A 20,617-nucleotide genomic window follows, 5' to 3' on the forward strand; every position below is an offset into this window, starting at 1 on the left:
GAATCTGACCTAAATTTCTTGTGTATATATATGAATATACCATACTGAATTGCACCATCATGTCCATCCATAAGATGCTAATTTTTTTGAAAGTAAATAACTGAAAGATTATTAAGAGTAGAGGGAAGGGAATCAGCTTGGAAGGAGAGGAAGGAAGGGGAAGTACTAGGGACTGAATAGACCAAATTATATTCCATGCTTTTATAATTATGTCAAATGAATCCTAATGTTATGTGTAACTAAAAAGAACAAATACAAAGAAAAATAAATACATAAAAGTGACAAAAAATTTGTCTTTTTGGAACCTATTTATTTTACTTAATATACCATCTTCAGTAATATCCGTATTGTTGCATATATCAGAATTTCACTTCATTTTTTTAAAGAAAAGGGTGGAATTTAATCTTTATTTACAGGACACTGTAAGATATGAAATTCCACATAGCAATAAGAAAACCATTTAGAGGACAAATTTCATACAGTGCGTACAGTTTGGAAGTGTTCAAGTATTGTTTTGTTGTAAAAAAAAAATGGTACAATTATAAGCCACAATTAAAAAGAATACAACAAACTTTATGCCTCAGTTGTACAGCCTAGAAGTTAAAGGTCTCAGGAGTCCCATCGTGAACTTGAAGGTATAGCGTTCAGAGGTAGTTTCTGGCCCAACATTTTGATCTTCCTTTTCCTCTACTGAAAAATACTCCTTAATCAAACTTAATGAGACCTTTTACATAGACTCATTTTCCTGGTTCTGTAGAGCTTCAATTTTGTCCAAGCCTCCAAGTTCTTCAGTCATTATACTCAGTTTCTCGGTTTCACCTAGTTTCTCAGCAGCCTGAAAGATACTTGAAATGATATCCAGAATAACCAGAATAATTTTGGCATCTTTGGCATCATTGCATACACAATGAATGAGGTATATGATCTGTTCAACTGTCCCATCACTTGTATAATTGGTCACAGCCCATACAGCTTCCTTTTGTGTCTACAAGTCTGCCTTAGAACACTGACAAGGAATGGGACTAATCCATGACTGACAACTTGCTATATCTGGTCCTATAGGCCAGCAGTGATGTTTCACATTGTCTGTGAAGCTTCCTTCTGAATATTAGTTTTGGGGTTAGTTAGCAGGCTGGGAGAGATAGCAAGTGCACCTGCATCTATTACAACCTGCGTGTTCATCTGTTCCAGTCACAATATTCCCTATAGCTGGTAGAGTGGGAGTGACAATTGGCAATTCAGAAGCTCCTAGAAGCTTCACAAGTTGCTTTCACAACCATTTCAATGCATCCATCTGTACCATCAGTAAGGTAAGAAATAGCCCAGAAGGTATCCACTAATACTTCTGGTTCATCATGATACAAGAGACTAAATCTCCCACGAAAGTGGGAAGAATTTGCTCAACAGCATTTAATGGGAGTACAGGATTCTTGTTGTGACAAAGTTTTGAAAGTGTTCAGGTAAGATTACATAAGTAATTCCATGCTAAAGTTGACATATTAGGAACTCCAAGGAGAGCCAACAGTGGGCCCACTGCACCATATTTGATAACCAAGTCTCAGAAAACTGAACCATCACCTGCAACATTTCCTAGAGCCCATAATGTCTTGTTCACTGATGGAAACATGGGAAGATGCCGAGAGAGAAATGAATACTGGGATAGCACCTCCATCCACCACAGCCTTTGTCTGTTGTGATGTCCCAGAAGCAACATTATGTCATATATAATATGATATCATATATCATTCTGTGCTTTGCAGATCATTTTAATTATATACGTTCTGAACTCCTTCTCTGACATTTCATCTACTGTACTGTCAATGGATTCTACTATTGTAGTATCTTGGTTTGTTTGGGGACACTTTCTTCCTTCGTTTTTTTCATGTAGTTCATGTGTCTTTCTCTCTAGCTGTGTGGATCTGAGGTTTTATAGTTTCTATTCTATAATCTTGTAGTGTCCCTGCAGGTTACCAATACCTCACCTTTAAGGGGGAGATCAATATTTATAGCCACCAATGTGAACAATATGCAGCCTTAAACCAAATAACTCCTATTTTGACAATTACAGTTTTGTTGCAATAAACAGAAATGATGTGTTTAATTAGTATCTACAATATAAATAGTAGGTTTGAATAAGGGTCTACAGTTTCTAATGGTGGACAAAGGGAGTGGGGTAGAGTGTAGGATGTGGGGTTTATGAGGTGGGAGGTGAGAATATAGAGGTATTGTATCATAGGAAGAGTAAAAGAGGAATCAAGAGAAGTAGGCTAGCAGGGATACTTCTGGTGTAACCAGGCCTGCAGGGACCTTGGTGATGGTCTTCCAGGTTCTGGATGTTGTCTCTGGATGAAAGCGAGCCGGGAGAGCCACACGTTGGTACATGGAAGGACCTCAGCACTGTCGCTCTCCTCCATGTGTGCCTGGTTGCTCTCCTCCTCTGAGCACTAGGCTGGGGTCACTATGCTCCTCCTCGTCCACCCAGAGCAATGTTAGTGAGAGCCCAAGCAGACTCAAACTGGATGAGACTACTATTAGTTCTGCCCAAGAAGAACATAAATTTTGTAACCAAACCAATCTGGATGATGATGTCTATGGGGGCTGTTTTTCCTGAGAAAGCAATTTCCTAGCAGCTTGGAGTTGGTTTTCCAAATTGTTGCTGTTTATGCCTTTGATAATGTCATCACCAGACCAATTCACAGTGCCCTGGTTGTTGAGGTTTTCCTGGAGTGGAAAAGTAGCAGTATAAGGAAAGGAGCTTACATTTCACCTTTTCAGCATCTGATCAATCTTCTTAGCTTTCCTCAGCTCCACATTAAACTCTGTTCGGTGCTGCCTCATTTCTGTACTGTCTTTTCCCTTGTTCTTGAATCTGTTAGGCTGGGCAGCTAGTGAATTAGCATTCTCATGGTGGACATGGTTATGATACAAAGGGAGAAAGCTGCACAGTGGGTTCAGGCTTCCCTAGTACAGCTGCCCCTGAAACATCCACTTCGGCCCATCCCAAAAGCAGTGTGTCAATTTTATTTCTTTTTAAAGCTGAATGATATTCTGTTTTTGTATATACCACATTTTGTTTATTCGTCGAACCAATGCATATTTGTGTTGTTTCTACCTGATGTCTCTTGTAAATACTGCTCCTCTGAACAGGGGCATACAAATGTCTGAGAGCTTTCTGTTTTTATTTTGAATAATCACACAATAACTACAAATTGTTTATGTTTGGAGCATTGTTTATTCCTGGTTGTGTTCATGTTTTCATCTTTGAACAGTGTCGCAGCAGGAAAAGCAGGAACTTCTCCAATATTTCATTAAGAAAACTGGACACAGCCTGATAGCCTGAAGCTAGCACCAGCAAATTAATGTGAGTGTAAAAAAATCTTCTGTTGAAAAAACATTCTTTCTTAGATTAGTCTTCTGTCAATCAAGTTGTGGCTGGTTTGACATTCCAAATCCTGACTGATCTCCTTGGCCTTGGTTTCCAGTGTCAGGAGGCAGCCAGGTGGGGTTTCTATGCCTAGGTTTAAGTGTTGGGCAGCTCCTGACTTGGGCTGTTTCCAGCTTTGTGAGCAGGTGAGATCTTCAGTTGTTTTACTCACCTACACTGTGCTGAGAGAACTGAGGCCAAAGTGATGAGAGGAAATAATTAAGGTGACTTTTGAATGTGGTTAGAAGAGAAAGCCAATGCTCAGGAAAGTGTCGATTCTGAGTGAAAGTTCTGCAGAGAAGAGCAGGCCACATAATCAGTCTATCTCCCTCCAGAATATTTTCTTTGGACTTATAAAGCTAATGTATGATAGGGACCACCTTTGAATTAAGGTATTTCTGTACATTTTATAACTATAGTTAGAGCAACCAAGTCTTCTTATCTTTAATGTGCACCTCACTATCTTCAGAGGAGTTAAGGTTTCAGGCATTTGCTTCTGATTTGCTATTGTTGATCCTGGGGGAAAATGAATATAGTTTCTTCCCACCCCCAGGTAAATCTACATGAACTGGGAGCACTGTAAAATAGGCCATCAGAATCACAGTAGCCACGGTACAAATGTCTTAGAAATAAAGAACTATCTAAAGCCAACTGTTTCTAAATGATAAAATTAAGGTGGAGTATGCTACTTTCTGGTATTAATATAATTATTATTTGTAATTTTATCTAAATAGAAAAGACCTAATATTAATCAAAAGAAAGTTTAGTTTAATAGGTCATAAGTGGCTTAAGTGATCAAAGAATGTCTCCAGGGTTGAACAGAGGAAAATTCAAGAGAAAAAAAAAAGTAGAAACAATAATTGAATACAATATTGAGGAAACAAAACAATAGAGTGAGGAGACAACACACAGAAGAGAGAAAATATTTACAAACAATATACCTGACATGGGGTTAATATCCAGAATATATAAGGAACTCAAAACACTACATAACAGCTGGGTGTGGTGGCATATGCCTGCAATTCCAGCAGCTTGGGAGGCTGAGGCAGGAAGATTGTGAATTCAAAGGCAGCCTCAGCAACTTAGTGAGGCCCTAAGCAACTTAAGAAGACCCTATCTCAAAACTAAAAACAGGGCCTGGGCTATGGCTCAGTGATTAAGTGCCCCTAGGTTCAATCCCTGATACCAAAACAAAACATAAAAACACTCAATATCAAAAAATAAATAGCCTAATTAAAAGGTGGGCAATAGACGTACATAGACATTTCTCAGAAGACACACAAATGGTCAACAAGTATTTGAAAAAATGCCCGACATTACTAATCACCAGGGAAATGCAAACTGAAACCTTAATGAAACATCACCTCATTCCAGTAAGAATGGCTATTATCAAAAAGACTAAAGATGACAAACAAGAGTGTGCAGAAAAAGGAACCCTTGTACACTGTTGATGGGAATGTGACATAGTACAATCATATGGAAAAAAAATTAAAACTAGGGGCTGGGGATATAGCTCAGTTGGTAGAGTGCTTGCCTCACATGCACAAGGCCCTGGATTCAACTCCCAGCACCACAAAAATGAAATAAAATAAATTAAAACTAGAATTACCATATGATCAAGCAATCCCATACTGTGTGTATATCAGTATGTCAAAGGGATCTTGGCAAGCCCTTGCTCATTGCAGCACCATTCACAAGAGCCAAAAAATAGAAACAAACTAAGTGTCCAGCAGCTAATGAGTGGATAAAACAAGTGTGGTAATACACACAAGGGAGTACTATTCAGCCATAAATTGATGAAATCCTGTCATTCCAGACAACATAAGTTGACTTGGAGGTCATTATGCTAGTGAAATAGGCTAAGCCCAGAAAGGCAAGCACTATCTCACTTGTCATGGTTTGGATATGAGGTGTCCCCTGAAAACGTTGCACGTTACCAGTGTAGCAATGTTCAGGGGTGAAATGCTTAGATTATGAGAGCTGTCACCTAATCAGTGAATTAATCCATTTGATGGGTTAATAATTTGAATGGATTGGATGGAAGATGGAGGAGTAGAGAAGAGCTGCATCTCAAGCTGTGAGGGACCAAATAGGCAGGTGTACAGCTTCTCAGTGAGGTGGGTGGAAGAGGATTGTATTAAAATTTAATATTGGGCACTCAAAGTGACTTAGGGATTAAAAAATTGGGGTACAATAAACAAAAAATTAAACATACATTGAAACCAACCTGTTGTCCCTACTACTTATGCAGATTCACCCCAGATAGAGGAAGGGGAAACACAGTCTTGGTACAGAGAAACTTAAGATAAAAAAATGCTTAAGACTATTAGTGGATCCAGAGGATGCACTGTGTGCTGATGTTGAAAAATGTGCTCTGTAACTCATCTGGCTGTGGAGGGCTGAGGCAGGAGATGTCCTGGGATGAGCATGCTGCTGAGGTGTCTGTGGGACCTGGGAGATCAGAACACACGCGCGCGTGCACACACACACACACACACACACACACACAGTCACAATGTCCTGGCAGGCACCTGTCAAGAGACTCAGGCTGAGCTTGACAGAAAGTGAGGAAATGTGAGTGAAACAGGTGTGTAGTAGACTGTACCCAGGGGGATTTTAGTTTTAAGGGTGGAGGGGAGCCCAATTCCCCCCCCCCCCCGTCTGATAGCTCACATGGCCAGCTGAAGCTGAGCTTGTGTGTGTGTGTGTGGGGGGGGGGTGGGTGGTGAGAGTGAATACACTCAAGAACTAAGCTGGGAAGGCTGTGCTCCTAGGCAGCAGTGAGTGTCGGATTGGCCTCCCTGCCTCGTGATTGGATTTCTTGGGAGAATTCTGAGAACCAGAGCCACATCAAAGATCAGCTACTGTGTACCCCTAGGGGCAGGTCTATCTCATCTCTCTAAAGCAGACACCACCCAACAAAGCCCATGAGCCTGATTTGACCTCAGCTCCACCTGCTGGAACTCCTCTCATCAGAATAATGCAGTAGAAGTACCCTGGGAGTGTACCAAACTGACCCAAATGGGTAACACACCAACTGACAGTAAGTCCTAACCCATCCCACCTCACACTGTTGAGAAGGGAAGCTGAGTCTTATATCAAATGGCTTCAGTCTTAGGCCAGTCCAACTGGCAGCTCAAAGAGCAACACAAAAACAGGAAGGGCTTAACAAGTCTCATTCCTTGCTCTCTCTATCAGTACATAACTCAAGAAGAATTGGAAAAAACAACTGTTGAACATAGACAGTGACCACCCATTTGGTCAACTATTTTGACCACCTAAATGGAGAAGGTTCACTATGATTTTGGATTTTTTAAAAAATGTTTAAATTTTTTATTTATTTTATTTTTAAAAAATTCTTTGTGTGTGTGTGTGTGTGTGTGTGTGTGTGTGTATTTGCATGTAAATTCTGACTATGCTGATTGGTTCAGGGACATATATGCATACACTTATTTATTTCTTTTTCTCTCATTTTTAGCATTTTTAAAATGTAATTATTTTTTCCTAGCATTGCCATTTGAGGGTTCTGTTTTTTTGGATTGTATTATTTTCAGTTATTTATTTCTCTTTCTCTCTTAGCTTTTCCTGCTACCACTCAAATTGTATTGTTCTGGCTCCCTCTCTCCAATATCTTGCTTCCATTTTTTCTCTTCCATCCATATAAACATCACTTACTGCATCTCTTCTGCTTTCTTTCTGCCCACTTTTTGAAATTATAAAGTCTTTTCTAGGTTTCTAACACATTTTTCTTTCCCCCTACTTAACTATATCTTATAATCTTTCAGAACTAATTGGTTTTTATAATTCCTGCTGCCACCATTAATACGAATATAATCATTACTGCTGTGGATGATATAATTGACACTTGATGTTTGCTTTAAAGCCACATCTAATTCATGGTTATTGTTTTTACTGTTGACAAATGCTGATTCCACCATTCCTCTTTATTGGTGGCAATTAATGTTGAAGACATCATAGTAGGAAGGGAGTCTTTAACACTGTGTATTGTTTGTTGTTTGCAATGGTTGTTACTATTGTTTATTTTTCTCCATTCTGTGAAATGCTTGAAACCTACAGGGACACTGAAAGTTCATAAGCTAGAGACTCTGATGCTAGACAAAACATTCCTCTCGAACATGACTCCAACCCAAAGAACTGGGGAAACAAAAGCCTCACACCAACAACAAGGACCCAAGGAGGAACAATGAGAAAGGGACCTCGGGTCCCACTCCTTGGCACCTACTCATATATCAAAAACAAGAGAGAAGACCCAGAACAAATAAGATGATCACACACAAAAGGACATGTGGAAAAAAAAAGAAAAGAAAAAAGAAAGAAAAAAATAGGTATGGGAATCAACCTCAATTGATGCACAAGTCCAAGACATAATGAAAACATGAGGAAACAGGGAAACAAATCTCCCTGCAAAATTTACAGTCTCCCAGCAAAGGATCCCACTGATAGTAAGGTGGATAAAAGCCTAGAGAAAGATTATAAAAAAGCTGATTATTAAAGTGTTCAATGAATAAAGGATCTAAGAAAGAAATTAAGAAAGCAATTACAGGAGATGAAAGACTATTTTAATACAGAAATAGAAGTAGTGAAAAGAAATCAAGCAGAACTCCTAAAATTGAAAGACACAATCAGTCAAATTAAAAACTTGATTGAAGGCATCACTAATAGATTAGATTGTGTAAAAAATAGAACCTAAGCCCTTGAAGATAGAACTTCAGGCCTTGAAGACTGACTATATGATCTTCAGTATGCAGAAGGCAATAAAGGAAAAAAAATGCAGAACATGACCAGAATATATAAGAACTCTAGGACAACTTTAAAAGATCAAACCTGAGAATCATCAGGCTGGGAGAGAAAATGGAGACACAAACTACATTGTATAAAGAATATTTGCAATGAGATAGTTACAGAAAACTTTTCCCATATCAGAAATGAGATAGACATCCACATACAGGAAGCTTACAGGACACCAAATAGACTTAGTCAAATAAGAAGCTTGCCAAGATGTATCATAATAAAATGCCTAACATAGAAAATAAGGAAAAATATAATCATATGATTCTTATCTTTGAGTCTACTGATGTGGTGAATTACATTTATTGACCCCTATATGTTGAAACAACCTTGCATCCTGGGATGAACCCAAATTGATCATAGTGCACTATCGGTTAAATATGTTTTTGTAGTAATTTGCCAAAGTTTTATTGAGAATCTTTGCATCTGTGTTCTTCAGGGATATTGGTCTGAAGTTTATTTTCCTTGATGAGTCTTTGTCTGGCTTTGGTATTAGGGTGAGACGAGCTTCATAGAAAGAGTTTAAAAGGGTTCCCTCCTTCTCTATTTCATGGAATAATTGAGGAGTATTGGTATTAATTCTTCTTTGAAGATCTTGTAAAACTCAGCTGAGAATTCGTCTGGTCCAGGGTTTTTCTTTTGATGGCATCTTCTGTTTCCTAGCTTGAAATTGATCTGTTTAAATTGTGTATGTCCTTCTGATTCAGTTTGGGCAGATCATATGCCTCTAGAAGTTTGTTGATGTCTTTGGGATTTTCTATTTTACTGGAGTATAAATTTGCAAAATAGGTGCTAATTATCTTCTATAATTCAGTAGTGTGTGTCATGGTGTTTCCTTTTTCATCACAAATTTTAGTAATTTGAGGTTGGTTTTTTTTCTCTCCTTCTTTTCATTAGGGTGGCTAAGGATTTATCAATTTTATTTACTTTTTCAAAGAACCAGCTTTTTGTTTTGTCAATTTTTTCAATTGTTCCTTTTGTTTCAATTTCATTGATTTTAACCCTGAATTAATTACTTCCTGTCTTCTACTGCTTTGGGTATTGATTTATTCTTCTTTTTCTAGGGCTTTGAGATGCAATGTCAGGTCATTTATTTGTTGACTTTTTCTTCTTTTAATGAAAGAGCTCTTATAATTATATCAATAAATGCAAAGAAAGCATTTGACAAAATTTAGCACTCTTTCATGTTTAAAACACTAGAAAAACTAGGGGTAGTAGGAACATACCTCAACATTGTAAAAGCTATCTATGCTAAACCCAAGGCCAATATCATTCTAAATGGAGAAAAATTAGAAGGATTCCCTCTAAAACCTGAAACAAGACAGGGATACCCTCTTTCACCACTTCTATTTAACATAGTCCTAGAAACTTTAACCAGAGCAATTAGAGAAATGAATGAAATTAAAGGGATATGAATAGGAAAAGAAAAACTCAAACTATCACTATTTGCTAATGACATAATTCTATACTTAGAGAATCCAAAAAATTCCACCAGAAAACATCTAACTTTATTAAATGAATTCAGCAAAGTAGCAAGATATAAAATCAGTACCCATAAATCAAATGCATTTCTATACATCATGATGAATCCTCTGTAAGAGAAATTAGGAAAACTACCCCACTCACAATAGCTACAAACAAACAAACAAACAAACAAAACCCAAATACAAACAAGCAAACAAAAACCTTTGGGAATCAATTTAACAAAAGAGGTGAAAGACCTCTACAAGGAAAACAATAGAACACTGAATAAAGAAATTGAGGAAGACCTTAGAAGATGGAAAGATCTCTGTGCTCTTGGATAGGCAGAATTAATGCTTTCAAAATGGCCATACTATCAAAAGCACTATACAGATTCAATGCAATATTAATTGAAATCCCAATGTCATGCCTCATAGACATAGAAAAATCAATTGTGAAATTCATTTGGAAAAATAAGAGACCCAGAATAGCCAAAACAATCCTTAGCAAGAGAAGTGAAGCAGGAGGCATCATAATACAATAACTTAAACTCTACTACAGAGTCATAGTAACAAAAATGGCATGGTATTGGCACCAAAATAGATATGTAGACCAATGGTACAGAACAGAAGACACAGAGACAAACCCACAAAAATACAGTTATCTCATACTAGGCAAAGGCACCCGAAACACACATTGGAGAAAAGATAGCCTCTTCAACTAGCAAAACTGGAAATCCATATGTAACAATGTAAACTCTCATCTCTCACCATGCACAAAACTCAAAGTGGATCAAGGACCTAGGAATTAGACTACAGAAGAAAAAGTAGGTCCAAATTTTCATCATGTCAGATTAGGACCTGACTTCTTTAACAAGACTTCTAAAGTGCTAGAAATAAAATTAAGAATCAATAAATGGGAGGGATTCAAACTAAAAAGCTTCTTCTCAGCAAAACAAAACAAAACAAACAAAAAACAAGATTTAAAAAAAATCAATGAGGTGAAGAGAGCAAATTTTTACCACACATACATCAGATAGAGCATTAATCTCCAGGATATATTAAAAAAAACTCAAAAAATTTAGCACCAAACAAAAACAAAAACAAACAAAAAACCCCCAAAACAACCCAATCAATAAATGGGCTTAGGAACTGAACAGACACTTCTCAGAAGAAGATATACAATCAATCAACAAATATATGAAAATTTGTTCAACATCTCTAGTAATTAGAGAAATACAAATAAAAACTACTCCAAAATTTCATCTCATGCCAGTCAGAATTATAGTTATCAAGAATACAAACAACAATAAGTGTTGGCAGGGATGTGGGGAAAAAGGCACACTTTTACATTGCTGGTGGAACTGCAAATTGGTGCAACCAATCTGTAAAGTAGTATGGAGATTCCTTAAAATACTTTGAATAGAAACACCTTTTGACCCAGCTATCCCAGTCCTTGATCTATACACAAAGGACTTAAAAACAGCATACTACACTGATGCAGCCACATCAACATTTATAGCAGCACAATTCACAATAGCCAAACTATGGAACCAACATAGATGCCATTCAATAGATGAACTGATAAGGAAACTGTGGCATATATACACAATGAAATATTACTCAGCAATAAAAGAGAATAAAATCATGGCATTTGCAGATAAATGAATGGAGTTGTAGAATATCTTGCAAAGTGAAATAAGTCAATTCCAAAAAACCAAAGGCCAAATGTTTTCTGTGATAAGTAGGTTCTAATCTATAATAGGAGGGGGGCATGGGATGTGTGGAGGAACTTTGGATTGGGCAAAGAGCAGGTAGGAGAGGGGGCATGGGGGTAGGAAAGATGGTGGAATGAGATGGACATCATCACCCTAGGTACGTGTTTGATTGCACGAAAGGTGGGACCTCACTTTGTGCACAACCAGAGAAGTGAAAAAATGTGCTCCATTTGTGTACAATTAATCGAAGAGCATTCTGTTGTCATGTATAACTGATTAGAACAAATAAATAGAAAAAATTAAAAAGAAGAAAGGAAAGAACATTAAAAGCTGCAGGAGAGAAACTTCAGATCACATTTGTAGGCAAACCAAAAAAGCTCACTTCTGATCTCTCAGTTCAGATCCTATAAGCAAGGAGGACCTGGAATGAGATATTCCAAGGCCTAAAACAAAACAACTGCCAGCCAAGGTTATTATACCCAGAAAAGCTCAGTTTCAAATTTAAGGGGGAAATAAAAACTTTCCATGACAAGAATAAACTAAAAGAATTCATGAGTATCAACACAGCACTAAAAAGAATACTCCAAGATAAATTGCACACAGAAGAACTAAAAAACAATTCCTAAAGCTCCCAAACAGAGCAAATTCAATAGAAGAATAATCTGTTAAGTCATATTCAAGACAGGATAAAATACAGCAAAAACCCAAAATGGGGGCTGTGGCTGTGGATCAGGGGTAGAGCACTTGCCTAGCACAAGTGAGGCACTGGGTTCAATCCTCAGCACCACATAAAAACAAACAAACAAACAAATAAATATATTTTTAAAAAATGGCAGGAAACCACAAACATATCCATATTAATGCTGAATATTAATGATTTCAACTCCCCAATTACAAGATACAGATGAGCAGAATGGATCCAAAAATATGCTGTTACAAGAGATGCATCTTATAGACGAAGACATGCAGGTAAAGCATGACAAAAAAATTCCGTATATATAAACTACAAAAAAAAAATAGGAATAGCTATTCTCATATCTGACAAAACAGATTTCAAACAAAAATTAATCAGAAGAGACAAAGAAGGCTTTTACATCTTAGTAAAAGGAAAACTCCAACAAAAAGATATAACATTAGTACATTTATGCCCCATATGACTACATACCCAATTATATGGAAAAAAGTACTCCACAACATTAAATTGTAGACCCCAACACAATAATATTGGGTGATTGCAATACACCCTTATCACCAATAGACAGGTCATCAAAACATAAAATCAATAAAGATATCTCTAACCTAAACAACACAATAAATCTAATGGACCTAACAGATATCTACAGAATATTCTATCCCCAACAGGTGAATTTACCTTCCTCTCAGCTGCACATAGAACATTTGACAAAATAGATAATGTTTTGGGCCACAAAGCAAATCTTAGCAAATACAAAAAAAATGGACATAATACCATGTATTCTATTAGATCACAATGGAATAAAACTAGAAATTAACAACAAGAAACATAATGGAAACCACATTAACACATGGAGATTAAACATTTCTCTCCTAAATGAAGAATGGATCAAAGAATAAATGAGAATAGAAATCAAGAAATTCTTAGAAACAAATGAGAACACAGTTACCATATATCAAAATCTCTGGGACAATATGAAAGCAGTTCTAAGAGGCAAATTTATAGCACTGAGAGCCTACATTAAAAAATTAGAGCAATCCCAAATAAATAAGTTTATGCTCCAACTCAAGGCCTCAGAAAAGGAAGAACAAACTAACCCCCAAACCAGAAGAGAGGAAATAATTAAGATCACGGATGAAATCTATGAAATTAAGAATAAGAAAACAATATACAGGATCAATGCAACAGAGTTGGTTCTTTGAAAAGATAAGTAAAATTGACAAACCCTTAGCAAAATAACCAAAAGAGTGAGAAGACCCAAATCAACAAGATCAGAGATGAAAAAGGAGGTATCACCACAGACCTTCTGATATACAGAAGTTTATCAAAGCCTATTTTGAAAATTTATACTCCAATAAACTGGAAAATCTGGAAGACACTGAAAAATTTCTAGACACATATGACCTACTGCCCAAATTGAATCAGGAAGCTAGAGTAAACTTAAACAGACCAATATTAAGGAATGAAATTGAACCAACAATTAAAAGCCTTGCAACAAACACAACCAAAAACGAAAAATTGCCAAGGATCTAATGGATTCTCAGTTGAGTTCTACCAGACTTTTAAAGAAAAACTAACACCAGTGTTTCTCTAACAATTCCATGACATTGAAAGGGAGGGAATACTTCCAAATACATTTTATAAAGCCAGTGTAACTCTGATGCTAAAACCAGACAAACACAAGAAAAAAGAGAAAACTACAGACCAATATTCCACATAGATGTGAAAATCTTTAATAAAATATTAATAAACCACATTCCAAAGCACATCAAGATAATGTGGGTAATACACCACAATCAAGTGGGTTTTATTCCAGGGATGCAAGTTTGGTTCAACACATACAAATCAATAAATGTAATTCACCACTTAAACAGAATTAAGGACAAAAATCACATGATCATCTTGATAGATGCAAAAAGGCCTTTGATAAAACCCATTCATCTTTAAAATGCTGGAGAAGAAAGAAACTGGAGTTATGGCTCAGCAGTAGCTCACTTGCCTGCCTTGTGTGAGGCACTGGGTTTGATTCTCAGCACCAAATATAAATAAATAAAATAAAGGTCTACCAACAACTTAAAAAAATTAAAAAGAAATGCTGGAGAAGCTAGGTTAAAATGAACTTACCTTAACGTGATAAAGGCTGTTTATGGGACAAACCCAAAGCCATCATACTAAATGGAGGAAAACCTAAAAGCATTTTCTCTAGGAATAAGACAAGGCTGTTGACTCTCACCACTCTTATTCAATATAGCCCTCAAAACATGGGCCAGAGTGATCAGGCAAAAAAAGAAAGTCAAAAGTTTTCAAATAGGAAAAGTAGAAGTCAAACTATCTCTGTTTGCTGATGATATGATCCTATATCTATAAGACCCCCCTACCCCAAAATCTACCAGAAAACTTCTGGAGCTTATAAATGAGTTTAGTGAAGTAGTAGATTACAAGATCAATACTCATTAATCAATATTCCAACAGTGATGCAGCCAAGGAAGAAATCATGAAAACCATCCCATGAACAAAAACTTCAAAAGAAAAAATAGTTGGGAATTAATCCAACCAAGGAGGCAAAAGAGCTCTACAACAGAAATTATAGAACACTGAAGAAAGAAATTGAAGATGACATTAGAAGATGGAAAGACAGCCCATGTTCTTGGACAGGCAGAATCAATATTTTCAAAATGGCCATACTACCAAAAGCAATATACAGATTCAATGATATCCCTATCAAAATACCAATACACTCTTCACAGAAGTATAAAAAAGCTATCCTTACATTCATTTGGAAGAATAAGAGACCCAGAATAACCAAAGCAATACTAAGCAAGAAAAGTGAAGCAGGAGGCATCACAATACCTGACCTGAAATTACACTGCAGAGCTGTAGTAACAAAAACAGCATGGTATTGACACTAAAATAGACATGAAGACCAATGGAAAAGAATAGAAGACACAGAGACAAATTTGCATATTTATAGCCATCTGATATTTGACAAAGTTGTCAAAAATAGACCTTAGAGAAAAGACAGCCTTTTAACAAATGGTGCTGGGAAAACTGGATAGTTGTAATAGAAAAACGAAATTAGACTCCTCTCTCTCACCATGCACAAAACTCAAGTCAAAATGGATTAAAGACTTAGGAATTAGACCAGAAATTTAATAACTGATAGAAGAAAACTGGATCAACACCCCATCATATAGATCCTGGCACCAACTTCCTTAACAAGATCTTCAAAGTGCAAGAAATGGAACCAATAATCAATAAGTGGGATGCCATCTAACTAAATGTCTTTTTTCAGGACAAAAGAAACAATTAAGAGCTAGGAGAGAGAAAGCCTACAGAATGGGAGAAAATCTTGGCTAGCTACTCCTTCAATAAGGGGTTAATATACAGAATATACAAAGAACTAAAACAAACATACAAAACCCCCACAAATAACCCAATCATTAAATGGGCAAAAGAACTAAACAGAAACTTCTCAAAAGAAGAAATACAAATGTCCCCAAAATTTATTAAAACAAAAAATTCAACATCTCTAGACTTCAGGGAAATGCAAATCAAAACTACACTAAGATTTCATCTCACTTCAGTCAGAATGGCAATGATCAAGAATACAAACAACAATAAGTGCTGGCAAGGTTTTGGGGAGAAAGGCACACTTTTACATTGTTGGTGAGACCGAAGACTAGTACAATCACGCTGGAAAGGAATATGGAGATTCCACACACACATACAAGTATGTTCTACTCAGCCATTCAAAAGGATGAAATTATGGCATTTGCCAGTAAATGGATAGAAATGGAGAATAAGTGAAATTAGCTAAGTTCAGAAACTCAAAAGTTGAATGTTTTCTCTCATATGCAGAAGCTAGAGTAAAATAAAGGAAAGGGGGGGGGGGAGAAATGATAAGATTACATAGAGAACCAATCAAATACAAATTAATAGATGAATGAAAGGAAGTCTAGTAGAGGAAAGAGAATGGGAGAAGGGAGAGAGGATGGGAGGGAAAATGAGGAGGGCCAAGGGCAGACTCATGAACTGAAATGGACTTCCATCCCTGTATAAGTTTGTTGGGAGGAACTCAACTGCTATGTATAATCCTAAAGCTCTAATAAAAAAAATTTTTTTGAATGGATCACTGGGTGGTAACTCTAGGTATGTGGGGCAGGTTTCAGACAAGCCAGGGATCAAACTACAAATTATATGTAAATGAAAATGTAAATTCCAGGAGAGGGAGAAGGGGCCAGTCCGACTAGGGAGGTTGATTAGAGGTCAGAGAAGCAGGAGGACACTAGCCAGGTCCCAGATTTCAGATCCCTTTCTCCACTGCACACCCCCCTCCCACACCGACATGCCATCTGAGGGAAGGGGTGGTGGGTGGACAGAGCTTGGAAACCCTGGGCAGTGGTCCCAACCTGGAAGTCCTGGTAGAAATATGGCTATACCTCTCTCCTACATGATCCTTGCCAGGGACTCTACCTTCTCAGTCTCCAAAAGAGACATGTCCCCTTAAGAGACAATATGATCTCAGTTTACTTGATGGAATTAAAATGTCAATGTTTTCTCTTGTAACTAGCTAGCTGCTAGGTACTTGCTCACATAATCACAAGAGTTGTTGGTAAGATTTAAGAAAATTACATATTTTCTGGCTGTCTGAATGAAGAAAAATTTACAGCGATGTGAGGACACAACAAAAAGGCAGCCAGTTACAAGCCAGAAAGAGAGTGCTTACTGGAACCTGACCATGGGGCATCCTGATCTCAGATTTCCAGCCCCCAGAAATGGGAGAGATAAATTTTCGTTGGTGAAGGCTTCCAGCCTATGCTATAGTGTTATAGCAGCCCAAGCTGATTCACATACATTTGCCATTCATAAATTTGTCCACATCTTTTAAAAAAATTCACTGGAATAATTTATCTCCTAAAGGTAATGGGTTCTCTCAGTTTGTTGCCCACATGGTTAAGTAGAAATTTCTTTCATTTGTAATAAATTTACCTCTGTCAAATACAAGTGTTTCTCTGCTATTTCATCAAAGAAAAGAAATGAGGAAAAATATGTTTTTATTTTCATGATGCACACTCATCTTTCAAATGAGATAATTTGAAAGTGATCTGGCAAATGAAAAAAATGATTTACAAGAAGGTAAAAAGAGCTGTTTTTCTGTCCCAGTAAAGGACAGATTATTTCTGAAAATGGCTACAAATTCACCCTGACTGTGAAATCCAAAGTTCTTTCTCAAGAGTTGAAGTTTGGGACTATTATCTAGGACAGAATTTTCTCAGCAAAAAGTTTCCATGCTTTCCCGAGTCCTCCTTAAGTACAGCACCTAATGAAGATATTCTGTTCCTTCCTTTGTAGGATCTTTGTCATTCAATTATGCTAGATTACTAATAGCTTTAACCATGTGGTTACATGTTCAGTGTGTTGTACTTCCAGGGCAGCCGTACTTCCTGTTGGTTGTAAAATCTTGGGTTCCTATAACACAATGCACTGTCCGTGAGAGTATCACTTGGCTCTCTTGGCACTGCTCTTTGTGAACTGAGACTCAGAACTGGCACAAGAAAATACGAATCCTCTGGCATCTGCTATTGTTGTGAGTAACCAGGTGCTTTGACTCTGACCCAGGAGTTGAATGTCTTTTTCTTTTTTTCAGGATCTGTAAGCTGTGGTAAGCTGAGAGTAAAAGAGTAATAAGGAAAAGGAAAGAATGGCTGCACAGCTAAGCACTGCCAGAATCTGCTACCATGACATACTTTCATATCTGCTCTCCTTTCTTCCAGCAATCTGTCTAGTCCATGAATGGCAATGAACCTCTTGCTAGAAATATACATTGCATAAAAGGGGCACTCAACAAATATTTGTTTTTGATGATTTGCTCTGTATGAGGGCTCCTGTGTCCTGTGTCTATAAGCTCTTAGGGAGACATCAGCTGGCCGGAGTAACAACACGAACTGGGTTCAAAGGAGCTGGCTATATCAATAACTAAGAAAATGGTAAAGAAACCATCCAGCACACAAACATAAGTTTTTAAGGCAGTACGGCTTGTTGACCCCAAGGGTTAGCTCCGGTTCTGGAAGGTACAAGAGAGCCAGTACACCCGAAACTTTCTATTTATTGGGGAAAAGACACTAGAGAAAGTTCCATCCAACTAAGGCAAGGGATTGAGTTTCAAAGGGTGGAGTCTTGCTTGGTGATGTGTTGTGGTCAGGAGCTTGACTGACATCTTGGAAAGCCTCACCCATCTCAGGTGCTGTGTGGGATCACAGGCAGAGTGAGAGGAAAGGCACACATATGTCACACAGCCCAATCAGGCAATAATGTCAGGCCAGTCCCCTCATACACTCAAATGTGCACAGCTCACACACACAGCCCATGGCTGACTCACGACAAAGTACAATACATGGAGTTTATCAAGTGTTAGCAAATATTAAAGTATGATGTAAAAAATCATGTTAGCTTAGTATAATAGATTTAAAAATTTCTTTTTAATTGTCAATGGACCTTTATTTAATTAATTTACTTTTATGTGGTGTTGAGAATCAAACTCAGGCATCACACATGCCAGGCAAGCATTCTACCACTGAGCCACAACTCCAGCCCAAGTAAAATATATTAATATGAACTATGTTTATAAATAGCTCATTACTTGTGGAAAAATTAATCTCAGTAATATAAAATATGTATAAAATTCTTCTTTAGGCAAATATGTGCTATGTTCCAATATATCTGAACTCTTGGATGATGTAATAATTTTTGGCTGTGGCTGAGAACTTAGAGAGTCAGTGTGATCAACAAGGGGAATGCAGAGAATAGAAGTTCAGTGGATTAGACAACAGGGAATAAAGGGAAGGGAAGGGAATGGCATCAGGAAAGACAATGCAATCAATCTGACTTAGCTTTCCCATGTTCATATATGAATACACAAGAGTGAATCTCAACATCATGTACCTCCACAACACAGGGATCCTAATTAGAATAAGATATATACCAGGTTTGTATAAATATGCCAAAAAGACTCTACATTCATGTGTAACTAAAAAGAACAAATAAAAACAAAAAAGAAAAAAAAAACGTCAGTGTGATGAGAGATGCACATTGGAAAATCTTTATAACTAAAATATTTGACTGGAATAATGGAGATTTTGATAAAAAAATTAATACAGAGAATGGTAAGTCAGTCATGTTTCAGTATGCAGAACTAGTTTATCTGTATGTATAGTGGAACCTGAACTTCTATTTGCATGAAGGGAAACCAGCATCTTTCTGAATGTACATGTCACAGGACCAAAGCCTAAGATTCTCCTAAGGTCATGCACCTCATAGGAAAACATCTTGAACCATCTCTATTGAAATACAGGAAATATAAGCATCTCCTTTTCCTGTCTTTATTGACATTTTTCAAAACTCCATCTCTTCCCTTTTTCCCTGGGGTTAATTTTTATAGACCTTAAATCTTTAAATGTTTAATCATTTCTTTTAGAGTAGTTCTTTGAAAGTGACATGAAATCCAATATACCCAAAGGTTTACTCAAAGGAATTAAATCTAGGGCATCTGGCCTTTGCATTTGACCAAGATGTGTATACTGGGAAGGAATGGCAAGTTTGTGTGTCTCTGGGGTGAGAATAGTTTCCGAATGCTCGTAAGCAGGATCAAAAGGAAAACATCAGCAAACATTCAGGAAGATATTATTTTTTTATAAAGGGATTTCATTTTAATAAAGAAGCCATATGGGAAAGGTTTAAGAGCTTTAATAAACAGAAAAGGTAAACCAAAGAGTTTTGAACTCAAAGGTAAGTGAAAAGGTACAGAAATAAATGGATTGAAACCGGTGATCCCAAGCTTTGTTGGAATTATCCGGGAAACTACGGCTGGCTGATTCTCATGCCCAAACATTGTAATTTAGTTGGCATGGGGTGCTACCTGGGTATTAGGAGTTTTCCAATTAATTCTAGCATGTTGGGAAAAAAAAAAAGAGTTTGGACACCACCATGTCAAACAGAATTTCCTCAAGAAGATGCTTCACTCTCAGATGGGTTTTTAAGGACACGAATTACCTGTTGTGGATTGAATAGGTACCCCACCCACAAAAGATAGATTCATAATCTGTGTACCTTATTTGCAAAAAAGCCTTTGCAGATGAAATTAAGTTAAGGATCTTGAGATGAGATCATCCTGGATTAACGGTGGGTCTTAAATACAATGCAAGTGTCTTTATAACGGAGAGACAGAGAAGAGGGGAGGGATGTTTTAATTAGCTTTTTTTTTTTTTTTTGGCTGCTGTGACCAGAAGACCTGAGAAGAACAAGAGATAGAGAGAGAGAAAGAGAGACAGAGAGAGAGAGAGAGAGAGAGAGAGAGAGAGAGAGAGAGAGAGAGAGAGAGAGAGAGCGCTGTGCTCAACAAGGACAAAATATATACCCCAAAGGCATGCCCCCATGGACCATCTACTCCAGCCATATCTTACCTACCCACACTTACTACCCAGTTAATCCCTATCAGTAAATTAATTCACTAATT

General features: G+C 37.2%; 1 pseudogene across 1 annotated transcript in view; it reads right to left on the minus strand.

Annotated features, from left to right (window-relative positions):
- Positions 1-593: 593 nt before the first annotated feature.
- Positions 594-20,617, minus strand: part of LOC308652858 (importin subunit alpha-1-like) — a 67,395-nt pseudogene continuing 47,371 nt past the window's right edge. Inside the window, exons 5-6 of the transcript in view lie at positions 2,479-2,938; positions 594-1,702 (exon numbers count right to left, since the gene is read on the minus strand). The product of the transcript in view is annotated as an importin subunit alpha-1-like (transcript). The remainder of the gene's footprint in view (positions 1,703-2,478; positions 2,939-20,617) is intronic.

This window comes from Spermophilus citellus, assembly GCF_964194105.1.
Source record: "Spermophilus citellus genome assembly, chromosome: 1".
NCBI lineage: Eukaryota > Metazoa > Chordata > Mammalia > Rodentia > Sciuridae > Spermophilus > Spermophilus citellus.